At 45.0% G+C, this 14,968-nt stretch overlaps 1 long non-coding RNA gene across 1 annotated transcript; it reads left to right on the plus strand.

Moving 5' to 3' along the window:
• Positions 1 to 6,237: 6,237 nt before the first annotated feature.
• Positions 6,238 to 8,388, plus strand: LOC141048220 (uncharacterized). The gene is made up of 3 exons (XR_012219993.1): positions 6,238 to 6,351; positions 6,483 to 6,636; positions 7,583 to 8,388. It is a non-coding gene; the product is annotated as an uncharacterized lncRNA (long non-coding RNA).
• Positions 8,389 to 14,968: the final 6,580 nt, after the last annotated feature.

Genomic DNA, 14,968 nt, shown 5'->3' on the forward strand with positions numbered 1-14,968 from the left:
ATGACTGTGCAGCCAGAAGAACAGGGCAGGTCGGTGATGAAATCCATGGCAATGTTTTCCCAAGGGACCGCAGGTGCGGACAATGGCAGCAACAAGCCAGACGGAGGTCTTCGTGGCACTTTGTTTTTTGCACAGGATGGACAAGGGGCCACAAAATCGAGTACATCTTGGCGAAGCATGGGCCACCAATAGTGACGTGAGATAAGATCCAGGGTCTTCTTGATCCCGGCATGGCCAGACAGTTTGAATGAGTGCCCCCATAGGAGGACTTTTCACTTGAGGTTCTCAGGCACAAGCGTTTTGCCAGGAGGAGGAGCAAGCCAGTTCACTGGGGCCACTGTGATGATCTTAGTGGGGTCAATGATATGCGAGGGTTCCTCCGTGGTTTTGTGTGGCTGAAAGACCCTGGATAGAGTGTCGGCTTTGGTATTTTTGTTGCCAGGACAGAAACGGAACTCGAAGTCAAATCGGGCAAAAAACAAGGACCATCTGGCCTGACGAGGGTTAAGTCTCTGGGCAGACTGGAGATAGGCCAGATTCTTGTGATCCGAGAAGATGACAAAGGGATGGACAGCTCCTTCCAGGAGGTGATGCCACTCCTCCAAGGCCAACTTGATGGCCAGGAGTTCCTGGTCGCCGATCGAGTAGTTACACTCGGATGGAGAAAAGGCCTTCAAGAAAAAACCACAAGGGTGCAGACGACCGGAGGCGGATCTCTGGGACAATACTGCCCCGGCACCTGTCGAGGTAGCATCCACCTCGAGTACAAAAGGTTGGTTGCTCTCAGGGTGATGCAGAACCAGAGCTGTGGAGAAGGCCCATTTGAGGGTCAGAAAGGCCTCTTCAGCCTCCGGAGGCCAATCCTTGGGAGTAGCCCCTTTACGGGTGAGAGCAGAAACAGGTCTTGTGATGGCGAAAAAGTGAGAGATGAATTGCTGGTAATAATTGGCGAATCCAAGAAATCGTTGAATCGCCCTTACTCCAACGGAGCGAGGCCACTTGAGAATGGCAGACAGCTTCTCGAGATCCATCCTTAGTCCAGCGTCGGAGATAATGTATCCCAGAAATGACAGGGAGGTCTGTTCGAAGAGACATTTCTCAATCTTCGCATACAGGCGGTTCTCCCGAAGATGCTGTAACACCAAGCGTACACTCTTTCTGTGGGACAAGATATCCGGCGAGAAGACGAGGATGTCGTCCAAGTATATGACCACACAGGCGTACAAGAGGTCCCAGAAGATCTCGTTGACGAACTCTTGAAACACCGCAGGAGCATTGCAGAGGCCAAAGGGCATGACCAGGTACTCGTAATGGCCGTCTCGAGTGTTGAAGGCCGTCTTCCACTCGTCTTCAGCCCGGATGCGGACCAGATTATAGGCTCCTCTGAGGTCCAGCTTGGAGAAGACCCGGGCTCCTCTAAGATGATCAAACAGCTCCGGAATGAGTGGAAGAGGGTACCTGTTCTTAATGGTAATGTTATGATTGAGTCACTGTAGGAGGCAAAAACAGAAATGCTAGCTAAGTCCAGAAAACCAGAGATGTTGGCAACTATCAGATTGCAGACCCCTGAACCTATCAACACAACTAGCAGTAGCCGTGGGGGGTTCCTACGATGACCTAGACCCCTCGATCACAGCCGGAGAGATACATAGGCCTAAAGAAGGAAAGGGGAAATCTAACTGCCCCAGAGCAGACCCCAAAGCAATAGGCAGCCCCCCACATATAATGATGGTGAAGCAAGATGAAAACACTTACACAGACAGAAAGACAGGCTGAGCAAAGACAGGGCCCAAAAACTACCTAGATAGGAACGGATAGGAAGGCTGCTGTCTGCAATCTGCCAAAACCCTATCAGAGACAAAAGCCAACAAGCTGATATAAAAATGGCCCTGAAGCAACTAAGCTTCAAAAACTAAATCAGCACTCAGGTACTTTCAGGAGACAGAGCTCACGGAACACTGCACACTCCAGCAGGGAGTGGCAGAATCCAAAAAGCAAGAAAAACAAAAACAAATCTTAAATGCAAAAAGGCAAAACAGAAAACTTAGCTTTAGGAGAGCAGGAATCAGACTGGTGTCCAAGAGTCCACAGAGAAATCACCCGCAGGGCAGAAAGGTCGTAGGCTGCCTTAAATCCAGTCAGAGACTCCACTCAGCCAATCGTCTTCATTAGTCCCAGGTGCCTGATAATCAGGCTCACTACCTTCCTTCACTAGAATAGGGAGTTCACCAGGCCTCAGTGACGGAGGGGAAAATGAACTCACAACAGGTAATTTCATTCAGGCCCCTATAGTCAATGCACGGCCGTAGAGCTCTGTCCTTCTTTTTGACAAATAAAAACCTGGCTCCCGCGGGTGACGAGGATTTCCGTATAAAACCTTTGGCGAGGTTCTCTCGAACGTATTCGGACATAGCTGTGGTCTCAGCGTTAGACAGGGGGTAGATTCTGCCCCTTGGGGGAGTTGAACTAGGAACAAGTTCAATTGGGCAGTCAAAAGACCGGTGTGGAGGAAGGACCTCCGCTTCCTTCTTATCAAAGACATCGGCGTAGGAACTGTAGGCTGGAGGAAGACCTGGAAGGTCTGGGAGCGGCCGAGGAGAGGCCACCATGCAGACAGGAATCAGACAGCGAGCTTGGCATGGGTGCCCCCAGCAGAGTATCTCCCCAGAAGACCAATCGAGGACATGCTGATGAGTCCTTAACCATGGGAGACCGAGTAGTTTGGCGTGGGAGAGCTTAGGCAAAACGGAAAAGGCTATCTTCTCTCGATGTAAGGCACCAACTTGCAACTCCACTTCCTCAGTGACCAAGGTGACGGTCACCTGTAGTGGTTTGCCATCCACTGCGGCAATCTGCAGAGGGTTAGATAGGGCAACCACGGGAATTTGGTATTTGTCCACCTCTTCTGGCCGAATGAAGTTCCCTGCCGAACCCGAATCCACATAGGCCACCTCGGACCCACGTCTCTCCCCTGAAAGCAGAAGCACAGAAATAGTAAGAGGTTGAGAGGAATCATCATCGCCTAGGGAGGCCTCTCTTACCTGACCTAGGCGGAGGAGTTTCTCTGTCTCTTAGGACAGGTGCGGATATAGTGCGATGAAGCTCCGCAATAGAGGCACAGACCTTGTGCCTGCCTCTCTTGCTGACGTAACTCGGTCAAGTTGAGACGGTCAATCTGCATGGGCTCGACCAACCGAGGACTGGCAGAACGGATGAAAAAGGGGGCTGGCCTGGTGGATCTCTTCTCTCCCGCTGACTCCCAAGCGCTCCTGGAAGCGTAGGTCAATGCGGGTAGATAGCGAAATAAGGTCCTCTAAGGAGTTCGGGGTCTCTCGACCTGCGAGTTCATCTTTTATTCTGCCTGAAAGACCGTGCCAGAATGCCCCTACCAAAGCCGTGTTATTCCAGCCGATCTCGGAGGAGATAGTGCGAAAGCGAATAGCGTACTGACCGACCGTGAGAGAACCCTGATGTAGATTAAAGAGTGATTCAGTGAGGACAGCTAACCGACCCGGCTCATCGAAGACCCTGCGAAAAGTATCTAAGAAAACTGGAAGACTCGAGACAACGGGATCGTCACGTTCCCAGAGGGGATTCAACTAGGACAGGGCTTCTCCCTCCAGATGGGACATAATGAAGGCTACTTTGGCCCGGTCAGAGGGATATTGCTGCGGCAACCATTCAAAGTGGAGACTACACTGATTTAAGAACCCCCTGCAGAGCTTAGGATCCCCAGTGAAGTGAGGCGGTTTGGTAAGGCAGGGTGTCGGGAGAGCTGTAGGAGCGGGGGAGGAGTCAGAGCTGCGGCGGCAGAACGTAGGGCCGACAGGCGGCTATCAAAGGAGGCCATGTGAGACAAAATATGGGCTTGGGTATCTTGTAGCTGGACCAGCTCCTGTTGAAGACTGGTCAGTAACGTGGCAGTTCCAGGATCGGTCACCTGCAGGGCCGACAAACGGGTGTCCATGGACTTCATGATGGACATAATGCGTCCCTGATTCTCCCGCAGGAAGAGTAACTCTTTCTGGGTGGCAGATGTTGTACCGGCGGGATCCATGGCCTGATTGTACTGTTAGCGTGGGTAGTCTGGAGCCAGAAACTCCAGAAGTGGACCCTCTGGACCGTGGCACCAAGGGGCCCCGGGCGAGCTGCCAGGTGGAACCGACCCCTATACAGGGACCGTTAGGAGCAGGCCCAGGGGTTCGAGTACCACGGTAGCCGGTACCAAGAGGGGCGGCTCAGGATGGACCGGAGTAGGACTGTGGGACAGAAGTATAGATGACAGAACAGGAACACTGGAGGCAGGACTGGAGTAAGACGGCAGGACTGGAGTAGGATGGATCAGGAACACTGGAGGCAGGACTGGAGTAGGATGGAACAGGAACACTGGAGGCAGGACTGGAGTAGGACGGCAGGACTGGAGTAGGATGGAACAGGAACACTGGAGGCAGGACTGGAGTAGGACGGCAGGACTGAAGCAGGATGGAACAGGAACACTGGAGGCAGGACTGGAGTAGGATGGCAGGAACACCGGAGACAGGACTGCTGAAGAGAGCAAGGAACCCGGGTAGCAGGACTGAGAGACTGCTGCGGAGAGCAGGCAAGAACGGAACTGCAGGAGCCAAGAGCACACGATGCAGCGAGGCCAGTGTGCTAGGAATCACAACAATCAGGCACCTCCCACAGTGGGAAGCAGCCTGATATGCTCCTGTCTGGTCTGCCATTGGTCAGGGAGGTGCTTCCGGGTCAGGGCATAGCCAGAGCACAAGAAGCAGGAGGGAGGCGCGGCCGCGGCCTATGGCGCATGCGCATTGCATGCAGGGACACCGCCGGCCGCGCACCTGCCAGAGGCGACCTCCGTGGATGTCGGGCAGCTGGAGGCTGCGCCGTGGGAGCGATGGCCGGGTGAGTACGCAGTTACGGCGTAACAGGGACCAAGTTGATGAGTTATTATACAGACCAAAAATAATAACTGTTGTATTGGGTTCAGAATAAAACTTGGAAATTTATTGACATTAGAATATTGGAGAGTGTTCTAATGATCCAAGGCCAAAGGTAGATAAAATAGGTATCTATCAAGCCGATTGACAATCAAATTAACAAATTAATCAGGAAACTACCTAGAATAACTTTACAGATGTTCCAGACCACCAGACAAGAAAGAGAATTGATATTCTTTGTAGAAAAAAACTGCACAGCTCCTTATTTATAAAATCATGTTCTTGGATCTAACACAACCAAAGTGGATTACATTGAAATCTCTTAAATGACACCCTGGTATCTTATAGTACTTTAGTGATAAGCAAAGTATGATCAGATTATTGTAAATGGTAAAAGTGCTAACAACACCCAATTGAATAATTTGTAATAAAAAGTATCAAAGAGGTCCTTTCAACAAATTTTTCATGTTAAACTGGACACACACTCTAATAGTGGTTGAAGAGCAAAATAAAACTTTTTGTTTGTTTTTATTTTCCCTTCACCATTACATTGGCAGTCAAAGTTTTTTTTTAACAACTAATTAGTTAATTTTAGCTATGTCAAAGTTGTTGTTTTCTCTAGGAAAGTGTGAATTTTTTTGATGAGTTTCTGAGAACACCCACTTGAACTTAACAAAAGTGAACTCACTAGCTGCCAAATACTTTGATACCTTGGAAAGGCGCAATTTTAAAAAAGAAATGCTGTACGTTTGCTGTAAAAGAAGGTTTACAGTTTCTGCTCACACTTTATATAGGTAAAAATCTGGTGACAGGTTCTCTGTAATATTTCTGGTGCTCCACAAAATTATTCAACCAAACTAATTTTAATAGCTGTGCTACATAAGTTCCAATGTTGTGTTTAGTCATTTTTGGACAGGGATTTTTTTTATCTAAGAACAAATCCAACACTCCTCAACTATATAATCAATGAATGATGCACCTTATCAATCATAAACCACTTAAAACTGTGTAAAAATCATAATGACAGGGAGGAGGTATAGAAAATTTGAAGTGACTAATGAAGTACTATTCAAGAAAATATTCTTATATCTCTAAATAAACTCTTATAATAAAAATAATCTGCATTTAACATCCTTATGATTCATGATCCTTATGATGTTTTATTCAAGCAAGCGGACAAAGGGGGCAATTTAGTTATATGGCCCAAAAAATGTACGAAAGACAGGCCTATAAATTGCTTGAGGACGAGGAATGTTACAAGAGACTCACGTATAACCCAACTTCTTTTTTCCAACAGAAATTGGTCATGATTTTGGAAAAGGCATTTTCCAAGGGCCTCATCACTAAGACATTTTTGGACAGAATTCGGAATCTCCAACCCAGACTTGCCACGTTTTACCTCATTCCCAAGGTACACAAAAATGCCCTAGATCCACCAGGGCGACCTATTGTTGCTGGGAATGGGGGTTTATGTGAGATTATTTCTGATGTCATAGACCACTTTCTTAAGCCTATTGTTTCCACATTGCCTTCTTTCATTAGGGACACCAACCAGGCATTGCAACGTATTGACCAGATGCAATTGGAGGAGAATCAGATTTTGGTGACTGCTGATGTTGAGGCGTTATTTACTTGAATTCTTTTCTACAAGCGGATTCATCTCACCCTATCAGTACTGTCCGTGGAATTCCCATAGGTCAGTTTTTACAAGTTAAGAAAATTTGTTCTGATCCAGTATCATTTGAAAAACAAAGTTTAGAGCTTACTAGGAGATTCGAAGATAGAGGTTACAGTCGTAGGATGATCCGGAGGGGTTATAATAGAGCGGTTCGTACTTCTCGTAATGAGCTACTGTATAATAATGTGAAAAGGAAAGAGGTGGATAGTAATGTGATTAGATTCATTTCCACATTTAATGGGCAGTGGCAAAATTTACGAGGTATTATTAACCAACATTGGAGGATTTTACTGACGGATCCGGTCCTTAAAAAAGTTTTACCCATGGTTCCACAGTTTGTGGCACGAAGATCGGCTAATTTCAAGGATTTCCTGGTTCATAGCCATTACAAAAAAGGGACCAACTCTGGTAGGGCAGCATTGACACCAGGTTTCTTCCCTTGTGGTCTTTGCAAGGCTTGTTTGAATTTGGTTAAATCCAAAACATTTGGTAATTTTGATGGGTCACGACAGTATGGAATATGGAAACATCTTACATGTTCTTCTAAAGGGGTGGTATACCATGCTGAGTGCCCCTGTAACAAGGTTTATGTTGGGTTAACCACTAGGGAGTTGAAGTTTCGCGTAAGGGAGCATGTTTTGGACATAGAAAAGGCCCAGAAAATTGAGGATCTTGCTTCTTTAAAAACCATTCCAAGGCACTTCAAGAAGTATCATGGGTGTAATCCTCAGGGTTTGTGTATCAAAGCCATTGACCAGGTGGATTTAGGTGTTAGAGGTGGTGATGTCTTCAGGATTCTTTCTCAACTTGAAAGTAGATGGATCTACCGGTTAAGTACTCTTACACCTTTGGGTTTAAATGAAAATATGGGATTTGCTGCTTTTTTGTAATCTGGTATCTTTTTTATGGGTTTGGGGTTATTATTTGTTTTATTATTATTTTAACAGTTTTTTCTTGATTGCAGTTAAAGAGTAGTCTTCATTTCATTACTGAGTCCGTTATTAAATATCCGTGATTAGAGATTCTGTCGTGGATGTTTCTACAATCAAGATTCAAGACTTATACTGTCGTATTAAATTTTTCACAACAGCATAATTTGAATATATATGTATTCTTGATGATATTGTCCACGATATGTGTTTCTGTGTTATGTGTATTGTATGGTTAATGTGAGGGCACTGTCATTTTTATCATATTTGTTTCTATATATTACGTGTCACTTGCTATGGGGACATTAAGGTTTGTGTCCCAATTAGGTGGTATACACAGCACTAATGCACTTTATTGTTGTCATGTGAATATCATGACGTTTTTTATAAGCGATAATGTTGTATGCAAAGTCACGATTTTTTAGGATTATATATAATAATATATTCTATATACACCTCTATTAGGGTTCTTGTGCACTAGTCACTTTAAATTATATAGTTTGTTACTAACATCAGATTCTTTTTGTTATTCCCGGTATGTAATCTGACCTTCAGATTGTGCGCATGTGCTGCTTGTCACGGCCTCCGGCGCTTCCTTGTGACGCTCTGATATTGACACGCATAGCCTTGAGCTTGCGGTTCATTGAGCGTTGGGGAAGCACGTCATAGGGGCGTGTTTAGCGGCGTCATGCGCCGTTTCATCTGATTGGCGATGAGGCATGTTTCATAACATTATGCGCCGACCATTTTTATTGGTCACGTCCTAATCTCTACTCTTATTTAAACTCTGCCGCCCCTCACCCTGGACACGCCCCCGGAAGAAGCAGGCGGCGAAACGCGCGTCGGGGTGAGGGGACGCTGGTTTACACTCTCCTACAGAGGTAATTATACATCAATTTCTCCGTGTACTGTGGCGCTTTCTTGATTAGGTATTGCCTCACATGGTGACTGTGTCATTCACACACGGTCTTACAGTATTCATGCCTTGAGTTCACAGAGAGACTTTTCTCACTTATTGGGGAAGGATAATAATAATTTTTTGAATATTATCTATTTTGGACATTATTTATGGTCTTTTATAGAATGAAATCTGGATAATTGACATGTATTGTCATGTGATTAGTTCACACATGTTCTAGTCTGGGTTATGTATTATTTCCTCCTCCTGATGATTTTTTGAGTGTTCATGGCGTCCCCTATATGGCATTATGCTTTTGTCATTTTAAAATAATTTTTGAACAAAATGATTTTTTATTATTGGGATGTCTTCTTTGTTCCATGTCATTTTTTCATGGGATTTGTGTTATATCCTTATGATTCAGTCTACAAGCAACCCTGGTGTGAGTGGTAAAATGGGAAAAATAAGCATGACTAATCCATCTATTCTTCAAACATTGTTGTCTATCCTAAGCCAAGTGATTTTCCTGCAAACAAATAATAGATGATATATAATTCTTAATAAGGTTAAATACTGCACCTCTTATGTCTAGGAATGAAACTCCAAATATTGTAGGTATTATACTCGTATACAATCACAAGAATGTAAAACTAAAAGACTTGACAGAACAGGGAACAGGGGAACAAAGAAGCCATTTATCTGATGTAATTACAAAAAATAATGCAGTAGAGGAGAGAGGCAAAGAAAAAAAATAATAATTGCCATCAACAAAAACATCAGCTCACCATGGAAAAGAATACTTTCACACAGCTACAGTAGGTACGGAAAGTATTCAGACCCCTTTACATTTTTCACTCTTTGTTTCATTACAGCCATTTGGGAAATTCAAAACAGTTCATTTTTTTTCTCATTAATGTGCACTCTGCACCCCATCTTGACTGAAACAAACAGAAATGTAGAAATTTTTGCAAATTTGTTAAAAAAGAAAAATTGAAATATCACATGGTCATAAATATTCAGAGCCTTTCCTCAGTATTGAGTAGAAGCACCCTTTTGAACTAGTACAGTCATGAGTCTTCTTGTGAATGATGCAATAAGTTTTTCGCACCTGATTTGGGGATCCTCTGCCATTCTTCCTTGCAGATCCTCTCCCCTTCTGGCAGGCTGGATGGTGAACGTTGGTGGACAGCCATTTTCGGGTCTCTCTTGGGTTTAAGTCAGGGCTCTGGCTGGGCCAGTCATGAATGGTCACAGAGTTGTTATGTAGCCAATCTTTTGCTATTTTAGCTGTGTGCTTAGAGTCATTGTCCTGTTGAAAGGTGAACCTTTGGCCAAGTTAGAGGCCTTGAGCACTCTGGAAGAGATTTTCATCCATGATATCTCTCTACTTAGCCGCATTCATGTTTCCTTCAATAACAATCAGTCGTCCTGTCCCTGCAGCTAAAAAACACCCCCATAGCATGATGCTGCCACCACCATGTTTCACTGTTGGGATTGTATTGGGCAGGTGAATGGCAGTGCATGATTTTCTCCACATATACCATTTAGAATAATCACCAAAAAGATCTATCTTCTTCTCATCAGACCTGAAAATCTTATTTCTCATAGTCTAGGAGTCCTTCATGTATTTTTTACCAAACTCTCTGCAGGCTTTCATATGTCTTGCACTGAGGAGAGGCTTCTGCCGGGACACTCTGCCATATAGACCTGACTGATGGAGGGCTGCAGTGATAGTTGACTTTATGGAAATTTCTATCATCTCCCTACTGCATCTGTGGAGTTCAGCTACATTGATCTTGAGGTTCTTCTTTACCTCTCTCACCAAGGCGCTTATCCCATGATTTCTCAGTTTGGCTGGATGGCCATGTGTAGGAAGACTTCTGGTGGTCCCAAACTTGTTTCATTTAAGGATTTTGGAGGCCACTGTGCTCTTAGGAACCTTGAGTGCTGCAGAAATTGTTTTGTAACCTTGGCCAGATCTGTGTCTTGCCACAATTCTGTGTCACACACAGCTGGACGGAATGAAGGAGTAGAACCATCTTAGAGAGGATCACAAGGAAATGGACAGCATGTGACTTAAATATGAGTGTCTGAGGAAAGAGTCCAATTACTTATGAACATGTGATATTTCAGCTTTTCTTTTTTTTAAAAATTTGCAAAAATTTCTACACTTTGTTTTTTTTTTCAGTCAAGAATGGGTGCACAGTGTACATTAATGAGAAAAATGAACTTTCTTGAATTTACCAAATGGCTGCAAAGAAACAATTGTGAAAAATTTAAAGGGGTCCGAATACTTTCTGTACCTAATGTATATTAATGGAATTAAAAAAAAATATTACTGGTTTCGGAAAACAAAAACAGACACTTTTTTCCAAACTTTTAATTTTTTTTTGCAAGTTTGATATACCGTATATACTCGTGTATAAGCCAAGATTTTCAGCACATTTTTTGTGCTGAAAATGCCCCCTCGGCTTATACAAGAGTCATTCAGCAGAAGCCAGCGGGGGAGGGGGAGCGGCGGCAGGAGCCACTGGCTGGGAAGTCATGCTCACCTCTCCCGCGCCTCACTGAATGTCCCCAGCATCCTCCTTGTCCCAGTGCTGACAGCTTCTTCCTGCCTTCAGGGGTCTCTTGGTACCACTCATTAATGTCATGAATATGGACGCCCATGGATGTGGAAGCATATTCATGACCTTAATGAGCGGTACCATGTGACCGCTGAAGGCAGGAAGAAGCTGTCAGCGCTGAACAACGGAGGATGCAGGGACGTTCAGTGACGGCACAGCAGGGTGAGTATGAAGGAGGAGGAGGATGGGGCAGCACGGGGGAGGACTGGGGCATTACAGGGGAAGACAGGGGCTCCATGGAGGAGGACAAGGGCAGCACAGAGGAGGACTGGGGAAGGACAGGAGAAGCATGGAGGAGAATGGGGGCTGCACAGAGGGCATTGGAAGCATGGAGGAGGATGGTGGCAGCACGGAGGAGGATGGGGCAGCATGGAGGAGAACGGTGGCAGCAAGGAGGAGGATGGGGGCTGCACAGAGGACATTGGAAGCACGGAGGAGCATGGGGGAGGACAGGGAGCTGAGCCATTCATTGAAGGGGGAGCTGAGCCACGCATACTGGGAGGGGGAGAGCCACACAGAGCAGGACAGGGATGAGAGGACAATGTACACCCAGCTTATACTCGAGTCATTAAGCTTAGCCAGTTTTCCGTGGCAAAATTAGGGGCCTCGGCTTATACTCGGGTCGGCTTATGCTCGAGTATATATGGTAGTTAATTCAGTAAAAAAGGGCAGCAGTATTTTCCTGCCCTGGTCGCTGAACTAATGCACTCTCAGGATGCAGCAAACCCATGTAGTAAAAACAGCGGCAACACAGATGCAAAATACTGATGAGGCAACCACTCAGCTCACCAATTCATGCAGGAGGTGATTTCTTAGTATTAAACTGCGCAAAAGTGGCTTGTATACAGCACTGGTCCCACACAGGTACTGCACAGTGTCTGGCTTACAGCCTATTAGTGATTAGAGATGAGCAAATTTGTTCGGATTCGGTTCCGAATAAGATCAGAATCGAATATTGTTTTTGCAATATTCATCGAACACAATCGAGCGTCATTAGAGTCATTGTGAGTAAAATTTACTGAATATGTTCGGAACCAATCATAAGACATATATTCGGCTGGAATAGTGTTCGAATATGGCAAGAATGTGTCAAAATCAGATTCGGGACCAAAATCCGAACAAATTTGCTCATCAGTGACACCCATACTATTAGAGTAGGTGGACTGCCCAGTACTATTCAAGTACATCCCATTAGAACAGACGCCCTGGTTTACAAGACCAAAAATAATGGGCCTTACTGAACCCTGAAAAATAAAGTGCAAAAATATATACATAATATATGAGGTATTGGTTGATATCTGGCCAAGATAGGCAAACTTGCAATCCGCGACAAGGGTCCTCACACTTGCGAGTCCTAACAGTAATTTAGATATCAAAGCCAAAAATTAATACAGCAAAAAAGGGGCAGTAGTGTTTACCTGTCCAGTAGAGATGAGCGACTTTGCCTTTTTTCGGGCCGAGTCGGGTCGGCCGACTTTCGCAAAAGTCGGGTCAAACGAAATCGGCCGACTATAGGGAAAAGTCGTAGGCTGACTGAATCACGAAACCCAATGCAAGTCAATGGGGAAGCAAAGTCAGCAGGGAGTGGAAGACAGTAAACACACCTACAGTGCCCATTTCAATGCCAAAACATCAATTCTTATAACTGAAGCTTGTCAACCTTAATTTACTTCCTAATAATAGTTACGCATTGAAAACTGGGGGTTATTTGGCTAAAGTTGTGGGGGGGTGGGCTGGCTCCAGGTTTTCGTGTGCCCTGGGTCAAAGAGTGTCAGTGCGCCCCTTTAACACATACCACAACTCATGATGCTTCGATACGCCACAGAATTATAGGTATAGTACAATGACAAATACTTCACTGCTTACATGAAATGACTGATCTATTTTAAATTGTACAATAGCTCAAAAACAGGACAGTATATTACTCCATACAGTGTTATGGCCACCACATGGTGCGCCGTACAGAATAATGAGCCCCATATATTTCTCCATACTAAATAATTAGTCACATATAATGTTCCATACAGTTTCTGATGAGCTCCACATAATGCTCCATATATAACGTGCCCCATTTGTAATGCTCCAGTGTATAATGTGCCCCTTAGATGCTGCTCCAGTGTCTGATCTGCCCCATTCACAATGCTCCAGTGTATCATGGGCCCTAATAATGCTCCATATATAATGGGCCCCATTTGTAATGCTCCAGTGTAAAATGTGCCCTTAGATGCTGTTCCAGTGTCTGATCTGTCCCATTTACATTGCTCCAGTACATGATGGGCCACATGGATGATGCTCCAGTGTATAATGGGCTCCAATAATACTCCATATATAATGTGCCCCATTTGTAATGCTCCAGTGTATAATGGGCCCCTTAGATGCTGCTCCAGTGTCTGATCTGCCCCATTTACAAAGCTCCAGTACATGATGGGCCTCATGGATGATGCTCCAGTGTATAATGGGCTCCAATAATGCTCTATATATAATGGGCCCCATTTGTAATGCTCCAGTGTATAATGGGCCCCTTAGATGCTGCTCCAGCTTCTGATCTGCCCCATTTACAATGCTCCAGTACATGATGGGCCTCATGGATGATGCTCCAGTGTATCACGGGCCCTAATAATGCTCCATATATAATGGGCCCCATTTGTAATGCTCCAGTGTATAATGTGCCCTTTAGATGCTGTTTCAGTGTCTGATCTGCCCCATTTACATTGCTCCAGGACGTGATGGGCCTCATGGATGATGCTGCAGTGTATGATGGGCTCCAATAATGCTCCATATATAATTGGCCCCATTTGTAATGCTCCAGTGTACGATGTTCCCCTTAGATGCTGCTCCAGTGTCTGATCTGCCCCATTTACAATGCTCGACTCCATGATGGGCCTCATGGATGATGCTCCAGTGTATCATGGGCCCTAATAATGCTCCATATATAATGGGCCCCATTTGTAATGCTCCAATGTATAATGGGCCCCTTAGATGCTGCTCCAGTTTCTGATCTGCCCCATTTACAATGCTCCAGTACATGATGCGCCTCATGGATGATGCTCCAGTGTATCATGGGCCCTAATAATGCTCCATATATAATGGGCCCCATTTGTATTGCTCCAGTGTATAATGTGCCCCTTAGATGCTACTCCAGTGTCTGATCTGCCCCATTTACATTGCTCCAGTACATGATGGGCCATATTTTTAATTAACCCAGGCATGGTATGTGAAAAGAGCTGCATGGAGTAATCTGAGGTGTGTGCTTCCACATCCTTCACTTTTAGTGTGGGTGAAGGACACAAGGAAAGGTGTTGCTCCTGACCAGAAGCCTGCAGTTATGACTCAGTGCTTGCATTTTTTACAACTTCAGAAAAGAAGGCGATAGAGCTGGAAGCTGTTTCAGCAATGTAAGCCACAAACAGTTCCTGATACTCCGTCTTTAAAAGCAGTATACCTACTCCCAGAAAAGGGAGCCTTACAGGCCTTCCAGAGCTACTCCATGACGCTGGCTCAACACCTCCTGTCTTAGCTGCTATTGTGTTTTTGGCACTACCAGCAGATGCATCACCACCACCATCAGTACCAGGTTGCCCTCCACGCCCACATCCGCATCCTCTTCCACCATACTTCCTCATGTTTTTAAAAATGGACCCAAAATACCAGCAGACATATGGTACTGAATCATAAGCGTACAGCTCTATACAGTCTATGGATAACAGTAAATCTCCGTATATATTTCATGAGGCATACACAGATGCTCACAGGCTCAGTATGGATTACCCAATAAAAAGACAAGTTGAAAAAGGATACAGTATCAACAGATACAAGGTATATATAGTATAGTGTAAACATTCTGATTCTCCGTATACATTTCAGGAGGCAGACACAAACGCTCTCAGGCCCAGTAT

Source organism: Dendrobates tinctorius, unplaced genomic scaffold (assembly GCF_039654945.1).
Source record: "Dendrobates tinctorius isolate UK_male_01 unplaced genomic scaffold, ASM3965494v1 ptg000133l, whole genome shotgun sequence".
In the NCBI taxonomy this organism is placed as follows: domain Eukaryota; kingdom Metazoa; phylum Chordata; class Amphibia; order Anura; family Dendrobatidae; genus Dendrobates; species Dendrobates tinctorius.